Genomic DNA, 25,329 nt, shown 5'->3' with positions numbered 1-25,329 from the left:
GAAAGCAAGATATAAATGTAATAAAATAATAAAATAAATATTAACCCTACTGTGAGATTCCTGCACAGGGTGGAATATAAATCTAAGCAAGTGATAAATCTCACTGCCACTTCTCAGTAGCCCACACTGGGTTAGCAACCCCTGCAGTGAAGACATAACTTCTTGTGCCTTCTGTGGTTGAGAAAGAAGAACTGCGAGCAACATCTCCTAACGTGAGTGTGCCATAAAAGACGTGCATATGGCATTGGGGATAATGACTTATGGTTATTATTCTATAGTGTATGTTAATTATCTCAAGCCAAGATGCTAAAAAAAATTATAAGATTTAATGTTGGAGTTTATAATTGGGCTGCAATTTGTGTTAATGATTTAACTTTGAAATCAGTTGCCATAATAAGCAAGAAAAGTCAGGGGTTTAAGTGTGGGGGGGGGGAGCTAATTAAAATAATCAGCTTGACTTTTATGGGAGTTGGCTGGGGCCCTGAAGTGCTAATTGATGCTAGATGAATGCAGGCCTTGCCTGCAGCCCTCAAACAGGAAGGACTGCTGTCTTGTGCTAGCCTTGACGCCGGATGCAGCCATGACTGCTTTGAGGAATCATAGCAGCTCTTTTGAACAGGAACTCTGGTCTTCATTTGGTTTAGCAGGAATGTAAAAGCTGTTGTGGGGCAGAGACAGTCCCAGGATACTTACACAGGGACATGTGAGATGTTTCCAACTGCCTCTCAATGTTGCATTGTATTGTGCAACATCTGTTAAACTATTATTAACACATCATTTAATGTAGGACATTGCGCCAGGCCGACTAGAAATGTGCTACTTAAGGGGGAAAAAATAATTTAACACATACATACGAGTCTCATGCTAATGTGAAGTGATCTCAGGTTTCCTCAGATGTAATGGCGCTTTTTCATGACAATGCAACCATCACACTCATTAGGGAACAACATTGTATTTTCAGTTACTGTACTGTCATTTTTATTCACTACCGTTAAATGATCCTGCCCCGCACCAAGTCAAGCAGTGTTTCCTGATTTCCTTGTACTGTAGTTATGTCTGTAAAATATTACAATGCCTCATTTGCATATAAGAAGCATCTTCCTGTATTGTATTCACTGCAAACCTGACCTTCCTCTGTTAGTGGAAACAATGGGAGCTGGAGAAGGAGTTAGCGCATTATAACCTGGACAAAATCTGGGAAAAAGAGGCCATTCTTTCAGAAGTTCCAACTCATACTCTGGGCTTGAATGCACTGTACTGACACACTGAATCTCTATATGATTGACCCCTCTGCCCTCCCTGTGATTCAGCAGCCTGCACAGGGTTCACATAACACAGTCAGACATGTTAGATAACATTTGTAAAGGCTACCTTGTAATTTTCTGCTCTAGTGTCTCTGTGGAGGTCAGAACAGTTTAATCCAATATCATTTTGGATCCTCCGGAATTGTTACTGAGACAATATGTTGAGTAGTGTGAAGCTGGGTATCTTTTAAATGGGAGGGGGAAAATCCTTTTGGAAGACTTGGTGGAGGTATTCAGAATCTGTCAGAAATATTTTCAGATTTCCATGAACATTTCTTTCTTTCTGTTACCTTCCCATGTAGTGTGTGCACCTTGGTTCACTTGCTTGAACTCTGCAGGCACTTTAAAAACAAACCAGCAGACTTATACCCTGCTTATGACACTGAACAGTAAAAGGGGCTGGTGGGCAGTTCTCCTTTTTTTTGTTTTGGGTAACAGACTTTTGTTGTGGGACTAGACTAGGTACTTTCCATTTCTATTGTTCTGTGTTTCCTATTTAGCTCCCTGGGTAAAAGGAATGAGAAGGGTTTTTTTTTATGTAATTGATTTGTTAGCAGTGGTCACACACTGAAGCTAATTACAATAGCTAGAGCATTTCAGATGTCAAATAAAATCATCTAGTCACATACAAGAGCAGGACGGATTCAGAGCCATCCAACTTATCTGCAACAGTAAGGTACCATTCAAAGCCTGTGGCACACTAAGATGGAGAGGTTTAATTTAACAACAAAAGATGCTTGTGGATCTCAGTGTTCAAATTCTAAATCTGCGACACACACGTCACACATCCCCTCTGAGCATTAATCTCCTCTCTTTTATTCGTCAAATGAATGGGGGTAGAGACAGTATGATCTCTCCACCTTTTTAAGTAGTTGGGACAATCTGCCCTGGGCACATATTTCCACATCTCAGTGCTGGCAACCATCTGCTTGGGAAGGTGTATCAAATCTAATATACCCTGCTTCCAATAATTACACGCAAGCAGTGAGTGTGGGGAGTGGGGTTGGGGAGGGAGGGAGGGAGGCAGCATAACCTCCTGAAGCAAGGAGACAGTCAATGACACGATATCAATATCCCTGAGCTGCTGTCTCTTCTCACACCCATCACTGAGGCGCAGGCTCTGATTCACACTATGGAGAAGAGAATGGAGAGCTGAACACATTGATCCCCTTGGTTCATCTCTGGCAGCCAGCTGTGCTGATAGTTGCCTTGCGGGGTGGCAGTGCTACAATCAGGAGAGGAGATAATGAGCACAAAAATCTGCAGAACTGGATTGGAGGGCATTTTATTCCTGGAAAGAAAGCCTGCTTGGCCCATTCCTAGTTCAGATGTTTGCAGCGGTTTTACATGGCTGGCTCTGTGACTTGAATGTGTGTTTTCTGCACACCTCCGGCAAGCTGCTGCAGAGAGCCACATTCCAACAGCGTCAGTGATGCTGCAGTAAATGAAGTGCTGGCTCTCTGGGAGGTCTGCTGAGTGAAGGGCCCACTCCTATGTAATCTTCCCTCCATGCAGGCTCTCCTTCTCATGGCATGCAAGGTAAGGATTGCATTTCAGATTATTTCTGCTCTGTGTGATTAACCAGCGCCTGACCAGGTAGCTGCTAGTCCAGGAACAATGGGCAGAGCTTTAGAGATTCAGAAATGACTGTGGAAAATGCAGAGAACAGTGATTAGTATACCAAACAGCCCCTGGCCTGCAGAGCAGGATGTATTACCTTACCACATCCTCTGCCACGTGCTTGGCAAACCCTCTGTCTGTTGAAATAACTCATCCAGTACCCTGAATTTTACCCACATGGTTGTGTTTGATGTTTGTTATTGAAAATGCTGCAATTTCTTAAGAATATGTAAATATTCCTTCCGTGGAACAATCCTATAAGTGTCTTTCATTTTTCCTAACAGAAACATTGTTTGCAATTTTAACTCTATGGGTCCACTGTTTTGCTCCGTGGAAACAAAAACCCATTCCAACACTAGGTACAGCTGTGGCCTGCGCAGTGGTAGGTGCTGCAGTCTTCACATGCCATGGCTGGTAGCTGCTGTGGCTTTGTGCTTGCACAGAGGCTTCAAGCAGGCCCCAAGGGATGTGACATCATTGTCCCGTGCAGGCCACTAGGGGTTTTTGCATACCTCCACAAGGAATACTTGGCTGTTGTGAAGGCTGTCTGTCTTGTGCATAGCTGTCAACTTTTCCCTTTTCTTGCGAGGAATCCTATTCGGAATAAGGGAATTTCCCTCAAAAAAAGGGAAACGTTGACAGCTATGGTGGCAGCTTCAAGATTAACAAATCCATTATTGCATAAGCTTTCTTGGATGTCATCCATGTTTCTTATGAAGTCCACCAAAGCTTATGTAACAATAAATTTGTTTTTAAGGTGCTAGAAAACTCTGTTGTTTTTCCTTTTTAAAAGTTATCTCTAGGTGGTATAGTAAAATGCTCATAGCTGTCTAATGAAAAGTATGTATGTATGTACGACTACTACTACTACTTGTCAGTATCCCTTAATAAAAAATTTTTAGATAGTCATTATACATTTTATTACGGAGTATTTCCTAGGCTGAATTGTGGGAAGTCCATGTTTGGATTGTGCCAAAATGACTGAGGGTGAGCAGAGTGATAATTTATCAATTCTTATAAAATAGTCGCTGGTGTGACACATGAGTTGAGTTCTGTGTAGATTCTACTTCAAGATCGTTACTGCTACCTTCATAAATTCTGGCTCAGTGTGTCGTTTGTTACATTAGATATTTGATACCTTATTTGTTTTGTGTAATCAACTTAATTAACAGTTTCCAGAGGAGTAACTATGTTTGCTGTTTTTGCTGCTACATCCTAAGAGTCTCGTGGCACCTTAAATACTAATAAATTATTATGGCATGTTTCCATAAACCACAACAGATGAAGTAGAATGCTGTCCATGAAAGCTTATGACACCATAAATTAGTTCATTTTAAAGGTGCAATAAGACTCTTCCCCTCAGATGAGGAGATTAGGATTTATTGAGTTTACATATCACTTCCCCCTAAAAAGAAAGAGAAGTAGAAACCGAGTAAAATGTATTATAGATGGGTACAGGGTTGCCAACTAAAAATATTACACAGGAAAAAGAAAGTACTGTAGATATAAGGATCACAGTGTGATATGCCATTGCTGTGTGCCATTCAGGGGTGTAGAGCAGGAGCTCATTTTGACAGTCTTCATAGCCACGGTGCCAAGGAGAGTCGAGAAATGAGGATAGCTATGTTGATCCACTAAAATAAATACACACACTGCAAAGAAGAAGCAGTGCATAGCATAATACCCAATTTTTTAGGATCAGCATCGCTGCAAACTTAAGTTTCATAGGAGTACACCCCATTTAACTCAGTAGTCCTTACTTCTGACTTCATAGGTTCAACTTGTAAAACACAAAGTATCTTCAGGGAGCTGAAATGCCACCTTTAGCATCTAATTAGAATGGCAAACAATCACAGAATCATAGACTCTTAGAGTTGGAAGGTACCCCAAGGGTCATCTAGTCCAACCCCCTGCAATGCAGGAATCTCAGCTAAAGCATCCATGACAGATCGCCATCCAACCTCTGCTTTAAAACCTCCAAGGAAGGAGAGTCCATCACCTCTCGTGGGAGAATATTCCACTGCTGAACAGATCTTACTGTCAGAAAGTTTTTTCAAATGTTTAGTCAGAATCTCCTTTCTTGCAACTTGAAGCCATTGCAAGAAGCATGCTCCCTCCTCCATGTGACAGCCCTTATTTGAAGATGGCTATCATATCCCCTCTCAGTCTCCTCTTTTCCAGGCTAAACATACCCAGCTCCTTCAAGTGCTCCTCATATGGCTTAGCTTCCAGACCCTTGATCATCTTGGTTGCCCTCCTCTGCACACATCCCAGCTTGTCAACATCCTTCTTAAATTGTGGTGCCCAGAATTGGACACAGTATTCCAAGTGTGGTCTGACGAAGGCAGAATAGAGTGGTACTCTTACTTCCCTTGATCTGGACACTATACTTCTGTTGACGCAGACTAGAATAGCATCAGGGTTTGTTTTTTTTGCTGCTGCATCATACTGTTGACTCATGTTAAGCTTGTGGTCCACCAAGACCCATAGATCCTTTTCACACGTACTGCTAGTAAGCCAGGTGTCCCCCATCCTATATTTGTGCATCTGGTTCTTCCATTTGTCCCTATTGAAATTCATTTTGTTAGCTTACGCCTAGTTCTCCAATCTGTTAAGGTCATTTTGAATTCTGATTCTGTCTTCTGCGCCATTAGCTCCCCTCCCAGTTTGGCGTCATCTGCAAATTTGATGAGCATCCCCTCACTTCCTTCATCCAAGTTATTTACAAAGATGGTAGACAATAACAGGCCCAGGACAGAACCCTGAGGCACCCCACCTGTCACTTTTTTCCAGAATGACGAGGAATCATTATTGAGTACTCTTTGGGTTCGGTTAGTCAACCAGGTACAAATCCACCTAACAGCTACGTTGTTCAACCCACATTTTACCAGCTTCCTTGTGAGAAATGCCTCTTCAAAACAACTATTAAAGGTGCAGGAGCCCACCCCTCTTTTTCATCTGGTCACCTTACTTTAATACCAGATATTAATTCAAGAGGAATCACTAAAATGTATAAGCAGAAAAAAACCCCATGATAATACCTTCAGACTTAAACACTTAACGAACTTAATGATGTTGTTAATGAAGCATATATCTTACAGCGTAATTCAGGAGTTGGGAACCTTTGATTCTCTAGAGCAGGGTTTTCCAAACTTGAGTCTCCAGCTGCTTTTAGACTACAATTCCCACCATCCCCAACCACTGGTCCTGCTAGCTAGGGATGATTGGAGTTGTAGTCCAAAAAGAGCTAGAGACCCAAGTTTGGGAAACCCTGCTCTAGATGTTGCAGAACTAAAACTCCCATCATCCTTGACCATGCTTTCTGGAACTTATGGGAGTTGTAGTTCAGGAATATCTGCAGGCCAATGGTTCCTCATACCTGGTGTAATCCTATGTATGTCTTCTCAGAAGTCCCATTTCAAACTTGCCCTCTTCCCCCACAAACTCAGTAACTCCCCAACACTTGTCATCCTTTGGGTCAGGAAGGGACTAATTGAGTACTTTTGCTAAAGTAATCCCCACTCACTTGCAGGTGCCTGGGCCTGGTATGTCCATGAAAGACAACATCTCATCACCTGATACTGACAGACTTCACAACTGTGTGCCGGAGTTAGTATCCTGTTGAACTATGTTCTCTCAGATCTCTATTCTCTGGGACAAATCAAAGAACTCTGCAAACTTCCCTCTACAAATCAGCTGAAATGGGCACCATAGAATCCACAAGTCAGTTATTCATTAGCTATGCAAATCAAAAGAGATCTAAATGGTTTTGAGATGTCATCAGACTCATGTGCAATGAGTTCAGTCTCAATATATTTCCTTTGGAGAACACATGGGTAGTGCACTAGTAAGCTTCCAAAGAGGGCAGCTGAGGGGTGACTGGACTTCCCCCACCTTGGGACACTTATAGATAGAGCCCTGTGCAGTGCAGCAGTGGAAAGCCCTATCTTTGTTACTGTATCCCATGGCCAATAAGTCAATAATGGGGCATTCTCTCTCTGTGGTTGTTGTGACTCATCTCCCTGACACTCTCCATAAAGGCTGAAAAAGCATGTTAGCCGTAGTGTCAATTCAAAGAGCTCTCCCCCTCCCCCCTCTCTCTGTGTGCATGTGTGTGCGTGCGGACAAAAGGGTGAATGAGGGTATTGGTGGTGGAAAATACCACCTAGCAAGTCTTAGGAAGTAGTGGCTTCTCCTTAATGGAATCTCAACCCCTCCCTCACTTTAGGATCACTCTGACCCAGCTTCAGTCTTAAGTCCTATTAACCCTAATAGGAAGAAGAAGAAGAGTTTGGATTTGATATCCCGCTTTATCACTACCCAAAGGAGTCTCAAAGCGGCTAACATTCTCCTTTCCTTTCCTCCCTCACAACAAACACTTTGTGAGGTGAGTGGGGCTGAGAGACTTCAGAGAAGTGTGACTAGCCCAGGGTCACCCAGCAGGAGCATGTGGAGGAGCGGAGACGTGAACCCGGTTCCCCAGATTACTAGACTACCGCTCTTAACCACTACACCACACTGGCTCTTCTTCTTCTGAGTAAAATTGCATTGAATTGTGCTGTGCATTAGGGGAACAATGGAGGAAGATAAGAAATAACAATTTCTCCCTCCTTGAGAGGCTGGTGGGGAATTTGCTATTGCATAGGCCTTTTAATTGGCCTTTAATGGCACATACCTGCCAAGGAACAAGATGCAGTATTATCAAAGAGCAGGTTTGCAACTTAAATATTGCTCAATATATTTGAATGACTGTCTGACACTATCCAATTAGGTCGTTGTGAGTTGCAAAACAATCCTAAGCATGTCTACTCAGAAGTAATTCCCACTATATTCAAAAGGACTGACTCCTTAGTAAGTATGTTTATAATAGCAGCCTTAATCTTTGGGCACAATGCAAATGGATATGAAGGCATAAAGTAAAATGGCTACAGCATTACTAATACAATATGAATGAATTTTCTACACTTAATACACTTACACCATTATGTCTCTGCACTTGCAGAATACCCCTTGATATGGGTATTTCAAAACAGACGTTCAGGCAAGGGCCTAAGATGTCGGCAGCCAATTCATGCACCTGGCAGTTATTTCATCACATCTTGTATGCAATAAATGTGTGTGCATGTATTATATAAAGCTTCTTATTTTGCCTATTTTTCATTTTATAAGCCATTGTTGCTGGGAAGCTGATCCCCTCTACTGTCTTTCTAATGGAAATACCATTGAATATTCAAACCTAATGAGCTAGGGAAACATCCACTGCTCCAAACATACACATAAGCAGCCCTGGACAGCACTGTAACTTGCCAAGCTAAAGAGATTGTTGCAAAGTTCCTTTCCAAAGGAAATTGGATCGGTTCATTATTTGCAGGCGGCATCTGTCACCTCCCCCACCCCCGTCCTGCCAGTGGATGCTGATCATCCTTACAGAGCCTTGTACAAAAGCATAGACTGCTGTGTGCCGCAAGAAGGCTGTTATTATATCAATTTTCCACTTGAAAGCAACAATAATAGCAAATAAAGCGGAAGCTGCATGACACCCTTGCAGAATCCCGGCACTTTTACTTAGGCACTTATGCCAAATTAAGGATGAGAGGAGTGGAGAAGGTGTCAGCCAACTTTTTATTTGGCAGCATATTAAAAAGAGCTTATTGTGATAACCTTGGGGAAGAAAAACGAGCTTAGAGTGGCCATTTCTTCGGAGGTGGCATGAATGTTTCAAGGGTGTATACATTTTTAAAAATATATATTTATTGATTTTCAAGGTAGAATACAAATATAAAGAAAGAGAGAGAAAAGAATATAACCAAACTTATCCCCTGACACTTTGGCGTAGGTGAGCATGTAATACTGTATTGTTATATATTGTAAGGGTGTATACATGACACACAAACTACAGAGAGGGCCCCCCACAAAAGGCTCCAAGGACATATATTGTGCACAGAAGCATACCCACGTGGTTGTCAGCAGTTCTCATAATTGCAAAGGGTGGTATGTGATTTTCCAGAATTATAACACTTTTAGGAAAATGATTTAGAAAAAGATCATGCAGCTAACTCTCATCTCTGACACCACAGCATTTTTTTTTTTATTTTTTTTTTGGATCCCTTGTTTCATATCCTGGTCATATCCTAAAGCTAATACATTATTTCCTTGGTTTTCATTTTAGCATTATTTTAAATCCACTTCTTCACTGAATCAATGTGATTTTGAATCCCAAACCTAGTATAATTTTAGGCACAATCAAGCCAAATATAAATCCTATTATGTTCCATTGATTTCAGTGGAAGCGTTTAGAATGTGCTCAGATTTCTCTCAATGATATCAATGAGGCTTAAAGGTACTTAACTTTGGCTGAATTGTTAATAGCAGCAGTTGTAGTATTTAACAACACCGGGGAAAATGGAAAAGCAATTCCTCATTTGTATTAATTCAGTCTGATCCAGAGTGTGTTTGTCACCCTTTCCAGATTGTCATCACTTACAGATTTGATCATTAAACACTCTTCTCCTCCATTTAAGAAATTAAATACAAAATGCTGATCGGTACTGACTCATGGCATGAGCAATAATAGCATGAGATGCCTGAAACATTTCTACTTTAGAATATGCAAGCCTGAAGCAAACCATCATTCCATGAACATTCATTGTGCAGTGTCTGATTGTTCTGTAAGACTGTAACATAAATGTCCAAGCAGCCTGGTTCTATGCTTCTTTCACTGAATTCATTGGTGCTTACACACATATAGGTGTGGCACAGAAGATTTTGGTCATACAGCCAGATCCCATACAGCATGTTTACTCAGAAGTAAGTTCCAGTGTTCAGTGTAACTTAGGTTGCAATCCTACTGAGAGTAAGTCCTATTGAACTCAATGGAACTGAGTAGACACACACATAGGATCGCACTTTTGCCAACTGCAATGCTTCAAGTCACCAGTTCAGTTTTCACATAGTAACAAAAACTACAATTGAAGCAACATATTTTTTAAGTCAATAGGGAAGTTTGTAATGACTGATGTTTTATGTTTTAATGTATTTTTAATCCTTTGTTGGAAGCTGCCTAGAGTGTCTGGGGAAACCCAGCCAGAAGGGCGGGGTAGAAATAAATTATTATTATTATTATTATTATTATTATTATTATTATTATTATTAGCATAGTAATGGCCTGTGAAGTGTAAGCTCAATGTTGATATCCTAAACTGCCATAGCACATCAGTCCAAGTCCTTTTTCTCAGCTTTATGAAACAGCAGGTTTAAATTGCTTATATAGAATCCCTCTTCCCTCTAAAATGCATTACCTTGGAGAAAAGGGTGTTTGGTTCACAGCTACCACGATTGTTTGACTTAGACATAATAACACATACTTCAAGCCATATATCCAAACACTTTTGGGACAAACAAAAGGTTACGTCAGGAAATCAATGACTGGGCTTCCAATGTTTCCACCCCTCCTCTAAATTAAATACAGATGTATGGAGGAAAAAGCCCTCATTTGATTGGAAAGTGGCAGGATGAGCGTGGTGAGCTGCGGTATTTACTCTGCCTTGTTTCTACGTTGCCCCCCCAAAAAAAACCCCTACTATTTCTGTACAGAAAAATATACAGGTGTCTGTATCATTGCATGGTTTTCTCTCTTCCCCTCACATCCTTCCATGGGGCAAAAAACAGCCTGGAGGGAGGTAAGCATTGGGAAAAGGGCACTGGAATGAAAGTTTTAAATACACCCTTCTCCCGAGCCATTGCTCAGATCAAATTGGTAGCCCTCTTTCGTGTCTTTTAATTACGTATTTTTATAAAGAATCAAACACTAACTCCTGATATAATGTGTAGTTTGGGCTTCTGCTTCTATAACATCACACCCCAAATATGTCTTCTTATGAAGTTGATAAACCTCATGTACTACTCCAGGCTGCTTGTCAGCTCACGTGACATGACTGGATACTCCCACATGCAAAAAAAATAGCATCCACATTTAAACAAACTAGAGGTCAAGGATAACGGTTTAGAGGCTTGCCATATTTTTGCCTTGCCAGGATTTTTTTTTTTTTCCGTATGGGGAGCATTCATCAACATGCAATTTGAAGTGGTACATCCCATATGCAACTTTTAGCACACAAATCTGCAACCTGCATGCCTAGGGACCCCTGACCATTAGCTCCAGTCGTGACCGACTCTGGGGTTGCGGCGCTCATCTCGCTTTATTGGCTGAGGGAGCTGGCGTACAGCTTCTGGGTCATGTGGCCAGCATGACTAAGCCGCTTCTGGCGAACCAGAGCAGCGCACGGAAATGTCGTTTAGCTTCCTGCCGGAGTGGCACCTATTGATTTACTTGCACTTTGACGTGCTTTCGAACTGCTAGGTTGGCAGGAGCAGGGACTGAGCAACGGGAGCTCACCCCGTTGCGGGGATTTGAACTGCTAACCTTCTGATCGGCAAGTCCTAGGCTCTGTGGTTTAACCCGCAGCGCCACCCACCTCCCACTTCCTGCACGCCTACTTTGTAACCTGCATGCCTACTTTGGCCCAAATATATGCCTTCCATGTAATTAAGTTTAATTCAGTGGTATTTCTTTTTTTTTAAAAAAGAACTTTCTTTCAGATGCATGCCACTGGAATGGCTTGGTCTTTCCTCACCCTAATATCAGGGTTGCTATGAGATGCATCCACCTGCCAGCCTAACTGATGGTATCTGGTTAGTATTTACAAAAGGTCAGATTGTATGGCTAAATTGCCCCAACTGGGAGCAACTGGGATGTAGTGTTGGTTTTAAAGGCCATTCCACACATAATAATTTTCTTACAAATGTCAATGGTATTCATTCTAGACGATATTCAAATAAGTTCTACAGTGAATGAAGCTAAGCCGTGTCAATTAAATTCAATGAGTCTACTCTAAGTAGAACTAGTGTTGAATACCACACTCAAAATACTTTGCCTCATGCCCAAATGACTAATAACTAACCACCAGTCACAGTTTCCCAGAAGGTGTACTCACTTTTACATTTGTTCCCCACTGTATAGGAAGATTTCCTGCACAGAAGTGATTTCCATGTTTGTTTGTTTTTAAATAACTTTGGGCTGAAGTGGCCTTTAGCCCCATTGACTTCAATGTAAGTAAATCCACTTTAATTGCCTCTGACTGGTGGGTGCATGCTTTCACACCACATCATAAGCTCTGCACAATATCATACCTGAACGAACATTTTAAAAGATGCCAATCAGTTAATTATACTGAAAATTTGGGTAATATATATTTATGCATGACTTACTAGTACAGTAATTACCGTTCCATATCTAATCAATGTTAGCAGCCCTGCTTCCTGTCACAGTTTAATATTTGAGAGGAAATGAATCCTTGAAGTCCTAATCTCTGGCAAAAACAGTTATGCTGGCCTCAGGCATAGCAATGCAAATGTTTGGTATATAGTCAGGAACCTCAAAAAGTGGATTGGATTATAGTACACCTAACAATGATCTGAGCAATATGAAGGCAAAATGTAATACAGGTCAAGCACCCCTGCTTGATCTTGCAAATTCGTGTGAATTAGCAATGATTTGCCATTTGATTTTGCCCCCCAAGCAGTACAGTATTATTGGAAAGCTGACATACCCTTTGACTACTCAAACTGTCCCAGTTAAATAATAAAATAAAATAAAATAAAATAAAATAAAATAAAATAAAATAAAATAAAATAAAATAAAATAAAATAAAATAAAATAAAATAAAATAAAATACAGTAGTAGCTTACAATTTCTTTCATATATTTTGTTGGGACAAAAATGGCAAGAACTCTTGATACTGAAGAGCTGATGCCTAATGTTTTGTTTTCCTTTTTTATTCTAAAGAATGGTTATGTGTTAAAACAACCATAAGAGTTGTAGGGCTTGAATGGATCCCAATATTGCATAGTGAAACTTTTCGTACTGTGGAATGATCTTCCATATCTAAATACTGAAAGTAGATGATCTCATAGACTGCAAGCATTTAGTCTATGTTCATTCATACTGTGGAGCGCCAAAATGAGAGAGCCAAGGAAAAATGAGTTTAAGACATGGGAGAACTCAAGAACCTCAAGCTGGTAAGGAAAAGGAGGGGCACCCACAGCCCTCCTTAAGTTATGATTACTCCACACACACACACACACACATTCTTGGAGCTTGGTTGGCTTTTAGGGGCCAGCACTAATGGTGGGATCAAGGAAGCCCTTGCGACAGCTTAATTTGGGCATTCACCCCAACAGCAAGATGGGCAGGAGTCGTTTGTGGTAGATAGGATTTCTGCAAAAGTGGAGAAGAAACCCGCTGATCTTCCATTCTGGGGAGGTAGGTTGGATTAAGCTTTTACCAGTGTGTGCGTGTGTTTTTCCAATAATAATAATAATGATGATGATGATAATAATAATAATAATAATAATAATAATAATAATAATAATAATAATAATTTATTATTTATACCCCGCCCATCTGGCTGGACTTCCCCAGCCACTCTGGGCGGCTTCCAAAAAAATATTAAAATACTGTAATACATCAAACATTAAAAGCTTCTCTAAACAGGGCTGCCTTCAGATGTCTTCTAAAAGTCTGGTAGTTGTTGTTCTCTTTGACATCTGGTGGGAGGGCGTTCCACAGGGCGGGCGCTACTACCGAGAAGGCCCTCTGCCTGGTTCCCTGTAACTTGGCTTCTCACAGTGAGGGAACTGCCAGAAGGCCCTAGCGCTGGACCTCAATGTCCGGGTAGAATGATGGGGATGGAGACGCTCCTTCAGGTATACTGGACCAAGGCCGTTTAGTAGAGTTAAGTTAAGTAGCTGTGAGGCGTGTGTGCGTGTTATTTGCAATGGTAAAATGGAGCAAGGGGGAAAGGGTTAACCCTCTCCCACTAGAGACCAAATCCAGATCCCCCTCCCACACAGTTTCCCATTTAGAGAGTGCATTCACGTATCTCTATCATCACAGCTAGTTTGATACTAACACACTGGTAATTATATTAACTTTTTGAAGGGGGAGCAGCAGCAACACACTTTACCAACACACTGACCACTTCTGCAGGGTTTTCTTCTGCCTGGTGTTGTTTTGCTGTATGCACAATACAAGTAAATTCTAAGCTTTCTGGTTGGTGCTATTAATGCATATCACAGTTCATATTTTACAGCAGAGGTGATGGCTGGTTCCAATCTGATAATACTGCATATCTGTAAACTACTGCCAAGCTTGTTTATATGTATAGAGGCAGGACTTAATCATTGTAAAGTCAGGTACTTCAAGCCATGCATTTTGAGACCCGAACTCACAGCTGCCTTCTAATATGTTGTTGATACTTTAATCTCTTGGATACCAGACTTTCTGTTTGTCACTCAGGCTCAACTGAGCTGATTGGTTCCTTAATGCTATTAAAGTCCTATTACTGTCCATTGTGTCAAACCTACATGGCTTGTGCTTACAGCACTGCCATCTGCATAGCTTTGTGCCCATCTTGTGAAGACTTGTGCCAAAGAAAGGTTAATTTGACATTTCAATGTATCGGTTCAGTTTGACGCTAGCTTTATGCCTATTATCAGGATCCTCTCTGTGGCTCACGCCACTTTGTCTCCTCTATGCATTTAAAGTGGTCACTGAGTTGGGGGGAAGAAATCTATAACAGTCTTTGCAATCTGTCTGCAGGAAGTGTTAATGTCATCTTTAGCTTCTTTTTGTGCCAATTAGGGCAAAGTCCCACAGAGAGGACTAGATGGATGATGCTAGCAAGAGCTTTGGCTGCTGTTCGGAGCCCAGGGTTCATTCTCATCATTCATCCCACTAGTCACAGAGTTGTTTCAACAAATCCATCCGTGCAACACTCATTTTAGTGAAAACCTTTGGCTTGCTGCGGCTGGTAATAAATCACCAGCATAATGAGGTGAAGCTGCTATAGTGGAGCCTGCCCTAACAATGGTGACAGGGTCCAGTAGGCTCTATTAAGCAGAAGAGAGATGTTTGATCTGTGGTTAGAGTCTGCTGGGAGCCCAGGTAAATGGTGTGCTCAACAGAAGGTCCCAGAGAGACAGTGGCTTATGGGGAAGTTCTTACAGTGTTAAAAAATTATGGCAGGAAAGGCACAAAATCTCCCGCGAGAACACTGAGGTGACAGCCACAGATCAGCAGTTCTGCTGAGCAATCAATACCTACATTCCCTGAAACAACTGCGCTAAGTGGAAATGGGCCTATATGACATTGACTTGTGCAAAAATCTTAGAAAAAGAGCTGGGCAGCTTTCCTTTTCCACATGGGTCAAAGGGATCTTGGCTAGATGAAGTATACTGGGTGAAAGGAGTAGAGGGCAAGATCAGACATTGCATTTCCATTAAAATAAACTGTGCCTCCAGGGTGGCCACTTACATGTCACCAAAAAAGAGGATAATTTCAGTGCACATGTTAATTTATATTTAGAGATGCAAATTTAGAAATGATTATTTTAATTTAAATAGAAATACAGTACATTGCACCATAGTGGGGAAGAGCATGACCAGGTGGCGCCTGTGTGCTTGTTCAGTCTGCTGCCTAGGTGCTACCTGTTGATGGTCGACTTCAAGGCCCTAGATGCTTTCCCTTTGTAGGGCTATTCTTAAATGGAACTTACATCCGATAGCCCTTCAAACAGAGGATGCCTGCAAATAGTGGACTGTCACATGTAAAGGATGACCCATGACCACTTTATGAGCATCCCAACTTATTTTGAACCTCAAGTCATGTTTGTTCTGAGAGACAGATATATACCTTCCTATTATTTTTTTTTTTAAAGAATAGCTACAGGAAATGAGTACAGTGGTACCTCGGGTTACATACGCTTCAGGTTACAGACTCCGCTAACCCAGAAATATTACCTCAGGTTAAGAAATTTGCTTCAGGATGAGAACAGAAATCGTGCAACAGCGGTGTAGCGTCAACAGGAGGCCCCATTAGCTAAGTGGTGCTTCAGGTTAAGAACAGTTTCAGGTTAAGAACAGACCTCCAGAATGAATTAAGTTCTTCACCCAAGGTACCACCGTAACTGTGCATATTACATTCATGTATTGTCAAAGCGGGAAATCCCTATTCCAATTGGGATTTTCTGCCAGGCACCTAAGGGAATGGCAAGTGTCAACTCAAAAGCTAAACCTAGGAAGCCAGAGCTTTTGCAGGCAAATTTCTATGTGAGTGCCGCTGTCCAATGGACTATTCCTACTTGCATATTGTGGATGAGGAATGAGGAAAGGCCAAGGCAAGGTGCCTTCAGAAGAACCCTTGTTATTGCTCTTGGCTAGCAGCTCACCAAGGCGAAGGGTGAAGAGATTTTTGACATCAATAACTAAGGTTCATAATATCTTCTGTAGTTTGTGCCATTCCCTTCTTAGGATTATCACCCTAAACTGTATGGCCCAGGACCTTTACAAAATATTGAGGCATAGATGGATGGCTGCATATTGTGGTTAAAATTCTGGACTAGACAAGGAAGAGTCAGATTCAAATCCCACTTAGTTATGAAGCTCATCAGGTAAACTTGTGTCAATTACATTCTCACCCTGAACTACCTCACAGGATTTTCATGGAAATAAAATAGGTGCAACAGGTGAACTAGAACTATATGTACCACCACGTGCTTCTCAGAGTAAGGCCAGGGTAGGAATGTATGTGTAAGCAGCTAGTGAAACATTTTGACTATTAAGGCTATATGGAATATCCAAAGAAGAAAATCAAAGCTCAAGAGAGCTGCTGAATATCCTTGATATTAAAGGTTCGTTTTTCATGAAAAGCAATATACTCCATAGTCACTTGTTTCCACTGAATATAGTACACAGAAGGAGAGTGTTGGAGACAAATGAGTAAAATGAAACTGTTGTCAATTTTCTGCTTCTAAGGACGCCTGCTGTTCCGTACTTTATCATGTGCGGTAATTGGGTCACATTTTACTTTATACTATAGGTTATGTGTCTGGTGCAATAAAGCTGATAATGGTTCATGTTTTGCAGTCTATATAATCCATATACCAGGAAGGAGGCACTGGTAGTGGTTCTCATATGCAACTAGTGCAGTTTTCATGACTGGTCTGCAGCAGTCAATGATAGATGGGCAAAGCAACCTGCGGCCCTCCAGATGTTGGATTCAAGCTCCCATCATCCCTATCCAGCATGAACATAAGTCAGTTGGTCTATCTAGCTCTCAGTGTTGTCTAAACTGACTAGCAGCAGCACCTCAGGATTTCAAACAGGGGGTCTCTCACTGGGTTTTAAACTTGGGACCCTCTGCCTCCAGACCAGTGGCTGTACCACTGAGCTATGGCCTTTCCCACCTGGAGGGCCACAGGGTGCTCATCCCTGGACTGCACGTGCCATGATGCCTTAGGACACAACGAACAGAAGTCCAGGCTAAAAGCAACTACATGCCCATTAGCAGAAGCTAATAAATCGAGGTGTGCATTCTGTTAACAGGCATTTCCCCAGATTACAATGGTTGGTGCTTTAACTAATCTTATTCTTTCATGAGTGATTAGATGCCTGAATTGCATAATCCTATTATTCAAAGCCTTAGCTTCCTGCTTTCTCCCTTTGTGCCATCCAGTCTGCATTTCTCAGAACATATCAGAGTATTTTGAAAAGGAATTTGATTCAAAGAAAACGGGGTGGGGTGGGGTGGGTGGGATGAATGGTGTTACAGTGCAAGTTGCTGCCCACCCCCACTGAAATGAGTGCTGAAAACAGCATTGCTTGACTGAGCAGAACCGAAAGCATGTATGTATGTATGTATGTATGTATGTATGTATGTATTTATTTGCCTACCTTATTTATGGTCAGCCCTTCACCATATGGTTCCAGGGCAGAAGTACATTTCACAAGAAACATAAAATAAAATGTTTCATCAGGATATGAAAGCAGGTGATGAAAATTATCTGTGGTGTTCCAAACACCAAGTCTCCAAAGTATACATCTTTGGTTGCTGATGAAAAACTAATAGTGTTGGTACTTGATGCACCTCAGTAACTCCTAAGGTGGGGCACCACCACAAAGGAGGCCACCCCATAGCTTCCCCCATTGGCAGGATTGCCATAGGCAAGTCAATATAGTAGGAGTTGCTCTTTCAGATGTTTGGGTCCCAGTTGTGTAGTGCTTTATATGTCAGCATAGGCACCTTGAATTCAGCTCAGAAGTAGATTGGCTAAGGGTTAAGCTGCCACTTTTATTTTGAAAAATTCTGCAGAAAGTTGGTTCAGCACATATTTGAAGGAGAATTTGTGCTTTCTGAAACCGTATGGGAACTGAAACCCTGCCATCCTTCAAAATTCACACTTCTTTGAATTTTGCAACGCACGTCTCCAGCCAAGTAGTGTGAACAAAATGCATATAGTGGGGTAAAGTGTGCATATAAATGCATATATGAATGAAAATAACATAGAGAAATGTATTGCATTAGGGAAAATCACTTTACAAAACTGTGTATATTTGGTAAAACTGCATAGAAAATGTGTATATTAAATGAAATTTGGTCTAAAATGCTGATGAATTTTCATGAGGACCTTGAAAAAAATGCCAACTGATATGGAAATGGAGAGAACCAAACTTAAGACAGGAAAAAAGATAAACTGAAATCAAAACTGAGATACTAGCTCATCCCTAATTATGACCAACCAAAAGGTCACAAAATAAATAGTAAGCTTTTGAGTCCACCAGAAGTCTTCATCATGCCGGATATTAAAACGAAACTTGTTGCATTAGGTAAGAAAGACAGCTTGCTTGGTCTTAATACCTGCATTGTTAAAAATGTCTTTTTTGCAGCATAATCTCAGAAGAGGAGTGGCTATGGAGGTTGTTATGAAGAGAGTGTGCGCTTCAGGATTTACCATTACAAGCCTGAAGTGAATGAGGGATATTTATATTTGTAAGTTGTTAGCATTAATATGAATTCTGCTTAAAATGCTCACCTTAGTTGGTCTTTGGTGACCGCTGGTCACAGCAGGAAAAGCTGTGTGTTGTGGGGGAGCTGAAGGGAGAGAATTTAGTGTCCTCTGCAGAAATAATTGAGCATGCTGAGAAATCACAGTGACAACCATGCTAGTCAGCATGAAGCAGATGCACTCAGGGTGTGTTCTTAACTTAAACATGACTAGGATGCTCTGAAAGGATAGACTTTAATTTAGCTTCCTGGGTGATATGCACCCAGTCTTCATGAAGGCTTTGCTATTTCCCCTCAGCAGTCCTTATCTCCCTTGCAGAAATGTTTCTGGCACCTTAGTTCTCTCTGGGTGATGAGTCCTTCTGCTTGCCTGTTTACTAATTAATTAAACCCCAGTGACTGATCCAGCTGCAGCACTGTTTCTCCAGCCTAAAAGGTTGTATCTGACAATGTCTTACTCAGAGTAGACCTAATGAAAACAGTGCATGATTAACTTGAGTCTACTGATGTCATTTGCCCTGCTCTTGAGTATGACTCCTATTGGAGACAGCTCTAAGTGTCCGAGAGTTTCTTATGTAAAGAATTGCCACCACCCATGAAATGATCTTTAAAAAGAATGTTCCTGAATGCACAGTCAACAAAATTGGGCTGAGAGGGAGGGAAGAGTTTCAGTTGCACAGGGCAAACCACACCCAACCACCCCAATTTGAGGGGAAGAGATCTACATTTCTCATTAAGAAGTATGACGAACTGAGCACCTTTTCACTCAGGGACTACACCAAGCTGTTTTGACCAACGGTTGTTCAGAGAGAATGAATCAGTGAAGAAAAGTAACATCCCTTAAACCCCCAGAAAAAATTGCTGATGACTTCTAAGTGCACACAATGAGGAAAGAGCTGGATTTCATCTATTTCAGAATAGGAGAGGATGAAGCAGGTGAATGTGGCTACTGCTTTGTCTGCCATGACTTGCATTTGCCAAACAGCACCGAGTTGCAAATTGGTGCCAGGAGCAATCCATAGTGCTCAAGGGTCTCTCCACTGCACATGCTGGAGAGAATACACAACACCAACCCCGAAGGGATTTCAGATTTGCCTTTCCCCCCGACTAGTTTCACAAACACCCATGAAAAGGGGCTTCCATTGTTTTCCTTCTACTATCAGAAATTGTTGTCCTACATATTTTACTTACTTTAATATCTAGCTACCTAGACAGTATCTTAAAAAGCAGAGACATCACCTTGCCAACAAAGGTCCGTATAAAGCTATGTTTTTCCCAGTAGTGATGTATGGAAGTGAGAGCTGGACCATAAAGAAGGCTGATCGCCAAAGAATTGATGCTTTTGAACTATGGTGTAGGAGGAGACTCTTAGAGTCCCATGGACTGCAAGAAGATCAAACCTCTCCATTCTGAAGGACATCAGCCCTGAGTGCTCACTGGAAGGACAGATCGTGAAGCTGAGGCTCCAATACTTTGGCCACCTCATGAGAAGAGAAGACTCCCTGGAAAGACCCTGATGCTGGGAAAGCTGGAGGGCACAAGGAGAAGGGGACGACAGAGGACGAGATGGTTGGACTGTGTTCTCGAAGCTACCAACATGAGTTTGACCAAACTGTGGGAGGCAGTGGAAGACAGGAGTGCCAGGTGTGCTCTGGTCCATGGGGTCACAAAGAGTCAGACACGACTAAATGACTAAACAACAACAACAATCTAGCTACCTGCCCCATCCCCACAGTAAAGGGACCCCTGACCATTAGGTCCAGTCGTGACCGACTCTGAGGTTGCGGCGCTCATCTTGCTTTACTGGCCGAGGGAGCCGGCGTACAGCTTCCAGGTCATGTGGCCAGCATGACTAAGCTGCTTCTGGCGAACCAGAGCAGTGCACGGAAACACTGTTTACCTTCCCGCTGGAGCGGTACCTATTTATCTACTTGCACTTTGACCTGCTTTCGAACTGCTAGGATGGCAGGAGCAGGGACCGAGCAACGGGAGCTCACCCCGTCACGGGGATTTGAACTGCTGACCTTCTAATCAGCAAGTCCTAGGCTCTGTGGTTTAACCCTCAGCGCCACCCGCGCAGTAGTTAAACACAAATATTATATATAATGTCACATTATCCCCCCACACTTTTCATTTTTTAAAAAACCCCATCTTAATAAGTTAATTGGTGACAGGATTGGAGCTAGTCTCCATGTGGACTGTCATGGGCCACAAACAGAAATCTGAGGCAACGTGGTAGAATGCCAGCCAAGTCACATTCCACAGGGGAAGAGAAGACAAACAAACAAAAATACACCCAGAAAGCAGCTGTATGCATAAGCCAGGCACAGGCAACCTCAGCCCTCCAGATGTTTTGGGACTATCATTCCCATCATCCCTGACCACTGGTCCTGTTAGCTAGGGATCATGGGAGTTGTAGTCCCAAAATATCTGGAGGGCCAAGGTTGCCTATGCCTGGCATAAGCTGAAACAAGCATTCCTCCAAGCCTCTCTAATGGGGAGGTGGCTGAGCACACTTGCATGGAGCGATGCCACTCAATGGGAGATAAAGAACAGTGCTGATCCCTGCCTGTTTAAGCAGCAGTATTGATGTTTCATTCCCATGTCAAACCTGATCAGAAGAAGTGAAAGCTGCAGAGCATGCTCTGCAGAATTTGCTGTCCTCTGTGTGAAACATTGCTCTCCATGTAGGATTTGCTGTCAGGAATAGTTCCTGACCATGAGAGCAGATATGAAAGTGCCTCAGCAGAGGGAGGCTTTTGTGTTCTCTGTGCAATGCAGATGCTACCATCCTTTTGAATGTTTATTGTACTGAGAGATGAAGCTTATTTAGAAGAATCTGCTTTCTAAATTGCACTATAGGAACATCTTGTTAACAAAGCACCTGCTAGGGCTCTGGAGAGTTGGGATCCCTGAAGCACGAACCTTAAGGCATGCCCTCCTGCCTCCATTCCTTTAGGGAAGGAAGGATTTGTGCATTTTTAAGAACATGCACAGCACCCTTTATAGTTTATAATACACACACCCAAGCCCCCATCCTGCTTTGCACCATGCACACATTGTTTGTAGCACTTAATTTCTCATTTAACCAGCAAAAGCAGCAGAAAATATATTTATAGGTAACCAAGGTTTGTTGAGAAAAGCTACTTTGGCAATCAAGCAGTATACGATAAATTAATGAATATTCTTAATACACACATATGGGTGGACTACTATTTCCCCCTACTCCAGAAAGAAGTTGTTTATGCCTGCTTAAGAAGATACTGGCATTCTAAGAGAATCTGGCAGGTGAAGGATCAAAATGCTGCCTCGTAGCTTTACAAAATTGTTATTTCTACACACGGTATGATCAGTGTGATCTTAGATCTGACATGGCTCCCAACAAACTAGCAGCTCTTTTAAACAGCAAAACTCCCCAGTAAGAGTTTTCAAAGATTAATAGAATTCATTTATAAAGCACAGGTCCAATTGATATTACAGAGACAACGTATTAGTGCCAGCTTCTCACATGGAGATTCAAGCCAAGGATGGCATTGTTACACTTCAGAGGCAATAAGCCAATCATGTTTCAATGGGAGTACCTGTAAATGATGATGATGTCTTTGTACTGACCTATTCTTTTAAAACTTATAAAATATTTCAGTGCCTTGGGAATCTGACACTCAGTACCACTATGTAGTATATGGCTGGTGAACCAGAGATTTTGAATAAGCCAGGGCAAAACTGTGATGTTAAAGCAGAATATAATATAACATCAGGCTTAAAAGGAAAAAAGAGCACAAAAACAGCATGCTAATTTTGACTTGGCTACATCTGGGAAAATGCTATTGCAAAACCAGATGCTCAAAACACGGTGCCAACAGCAACAACAGCAACAACTTTATTATTTGTACCCGGCCCATCTGACTAGGTTGCCCCAGCCACTCTGGGCTACTTAGCATTTTAAATTCTTAAGAATGTGGTACCATCCTTGGCAAGTGAACAATGACATCCCAGCTAGGTGGAAGCATAAGTCAGCATGCAGCAAGGAAAAAACCACTACTTCTTTTAGGAGGAAAACTATGCTCACCTTAAGGCTGAGCCAAAGGTTCTTTTTTATAATATTTTTTTATTAGTTTTCAATTACAGTCCAATAACAGCCTCATTATAACAATACCAATTTACAATACAATTATTAATACCAATCGTTCAAATATCAAATTGATAGATAATTTAGATAAAGTGGTCCCCCGCGTGTTAGATTTGAGGGTTTTCTTTATTTATGCGTTCCAAAATCTTATTAAGGTTGAGCCAAAAGGTCTTACCTCAGAACTTGCCTTTCCCAAACAGGGGCAAGTAAGTGAAACATTTGTGTGATGGGATGGTGGTTGTTACACTTGGTAGTGGCAGCAGAGGTACAAGCAGAGTTTCTTCTCTCTCTCTCTCTCTCTCTCTCTCTCTCACACACACACACACACACACACACACGGACACCCTGTATAGCTGTGACAGTGGTAGAGCTTCTCTTGGTGACTTGCTGGCTGGCACAATATAGGAGGATCAGGTTTAACTCTCTGCTCTCCCACTAAGACCACCAGGCATCAAATTCATGGAGGATTAGGCTATCAATGGCTACTAGTCATGCATAAGCCTGCTTGGGAGCTTCCCTCTCTGAGAAACAGGATGCTGGGCTGGATAGGCTTTTGGCAGTGGGATCTTTTTTCATTATCGTTGGGATTGATAGTGAAGGCTTTTCAGCTTAGGAATCTGCACTGACATTCACAGACCCACATTCCTCTAATGGAGGAGAAAATCATCTCTAGTCTGAGCGTATTCAAAGGTGTGGCAGTACGTAGCTCCATGTCACAACGCTGCCCCTTTATATCCACTACCACTTATCTGAGAGGTGCTACCAGGACTGCTGCTGCTTGGGAATATAACAGATCACTCAAAGCTTTGGATATTGTCGCAGCAACTTATGCTCTTTGGCACAGGGTTTTGTGATACTTGACCATGGTTGCAGAATCTGGTCTTTCATAGACCAGTTACTTTCCACATGTGTCCTTTAAACTAGCTGCTGGTCATATTCAGGTTTGTTCCCCCCCCCCCAGCACAGTGTTGAGCCCATCAGGCAAGAAAGTGTGTGTGATTGCATCTAACCTCCCTTGGATTATATTTGTAATTGTAAATGAGCTAATTGAAAAAATAAAAACAGTTTGCATTTAGAAAAGTCAAATAGAAGTGATTAAGACATTAAATGGATGCTGTGCTGAGTGGTCATCCGGGCTAAGTAGATGGCCATGCCCCGCACCCCTGGGCCACCACGGATTGGCTCATTTGAAGGACGGGTTAGGCAGGAACCCATGAGTCTCTGCTGTGGTGGGAGGGGATGGGGAAACAATCTAAATCTAAACAATCTAAACAATCTAAAATGGTGCTGCGCATCCAGGGATAGAGGCAACCGCCACTCACCAGCAAGACGGTAAGTGGCCATTCCCACACATCAGTTGTTCTTGCAGATATTAACCTTCTGTGATCAACTTCATGTAGATATCTGCTTTGCTCCTGGATTATATTGCCCTTAAAAGGCTCAGCGAGAGCTGTCAGTGAATTGTTTATTGTGCAACAGAAAGAACTGATGCACGTTATTGCTGTAATCGTTTTGGAAAGTGTCTTGTTTCTTTGGCAGTAGGAATGGTTGTGATGAAAACAGCAAGAGAAACTCAGGCTGTTCATACACTTCTCTACCACATAATCTTTGGAGGGAACCTTTTTTTTTGTAACAGCTTAAATAATAATTTTGAAAATGCCTCCATTTTAAGCTGCAGTAAAGGTCACTGGTGGAGGAGAATAGTTGTTGTTTTCCCAGCGATGGGTAGGGAGAAATTCGACATCCTGGTGACCTTTTGTTTATATGCATCTATCACCTGGACCCTCCATAAAGATGCTAACAGATCTGATGTGGTGCAGAAAATGGGATGTGGCCGTGGCATGGAGAGAGACAGGTGGCGGTGCTTTCTGAAAACATCACAGAAACACTGCACCAGAAGCTTCCTCTGATATGCTGGAGATCACTATCCCCATCACTCACAGGCTGTCAGGGCTGCATCCCAGACACACACACGCATGGAATTCTAAGCATCGCAAGCCGCTTCTAGGATCTCGCTCAATAAGACAAGAAAGCTGTTTTGTTTGGAGTTGCTCATCCTGTGGCCGGAGGTATAGCAAAGAGACGAGGAAGGCAATTACCAGGGATCCTACACCGTCTCTCACTGGAGCATGCAGCTCAATAAATGGATGACATCAGAGTGCAGTAGAGGTGGTGGCGGCGGCGGCAGCTGCAGCAGCAGCAGCAGCAGCAGTAGCAACAGCTACTCAGCTATAGCCCTGAACAGAGGAGCCATAGAAAGCCAAAAAAAAAAGAGTTTTTGGGGGGAGGGGAGGGGAGGGGAACTGTGGAAAGCCGCCAGGGTGTTGATTGATCACCACTTCACTTTCAGCTACCCGAAATACATGTTGTTGCAA

General features: G+C 42.1%; 1 protein-coding gene and 1 long non-coding RNA gene across 8 annotated transcripts in view; one reads left to right on the top strand and one right to left on the bottom strand.

The window, feature by feature from the left end:
* The window catches only part of SHISA6 (shisa family member 6), a 289,917-nt gene that overhangs the window by 170,093 nt on the left and 94,495 nt on the right, over positions 1-25,329 (bottom strand). The gene's annotated exons all lie outside the window — the stretch shown is intronic.
* LOC309334482 overlaps positions 2,524-25,329 on the top strand; it is a 46,635-nt gene continuing 23,829 nt past the window's right edge. The window contains exon 1 of the long non-coding RNA XR_014153117.1: positions 2,524-2,843. This is a non-coding gene — a long non-coding RNA (uncharacterized lncRNA). The remainder of the gene's footprint in view (positions 2,844-25,329) is intronic.

Source organism: Podarcis erhardii, assembly GCF_964252035.2.
Source record: "Podarcis erhardii genome assembly, chromosome: 2".
NCBI lineage: Eukaryota > Metazoa > Chordata > Lepidosauria > Squamata > Lacertidae > Podarcis > Podarcis erhardii.
Note: the sequence above shows the minus strand (reverse complement) of the source record. Positions and strands in the feature narration are given on the sequence as shown.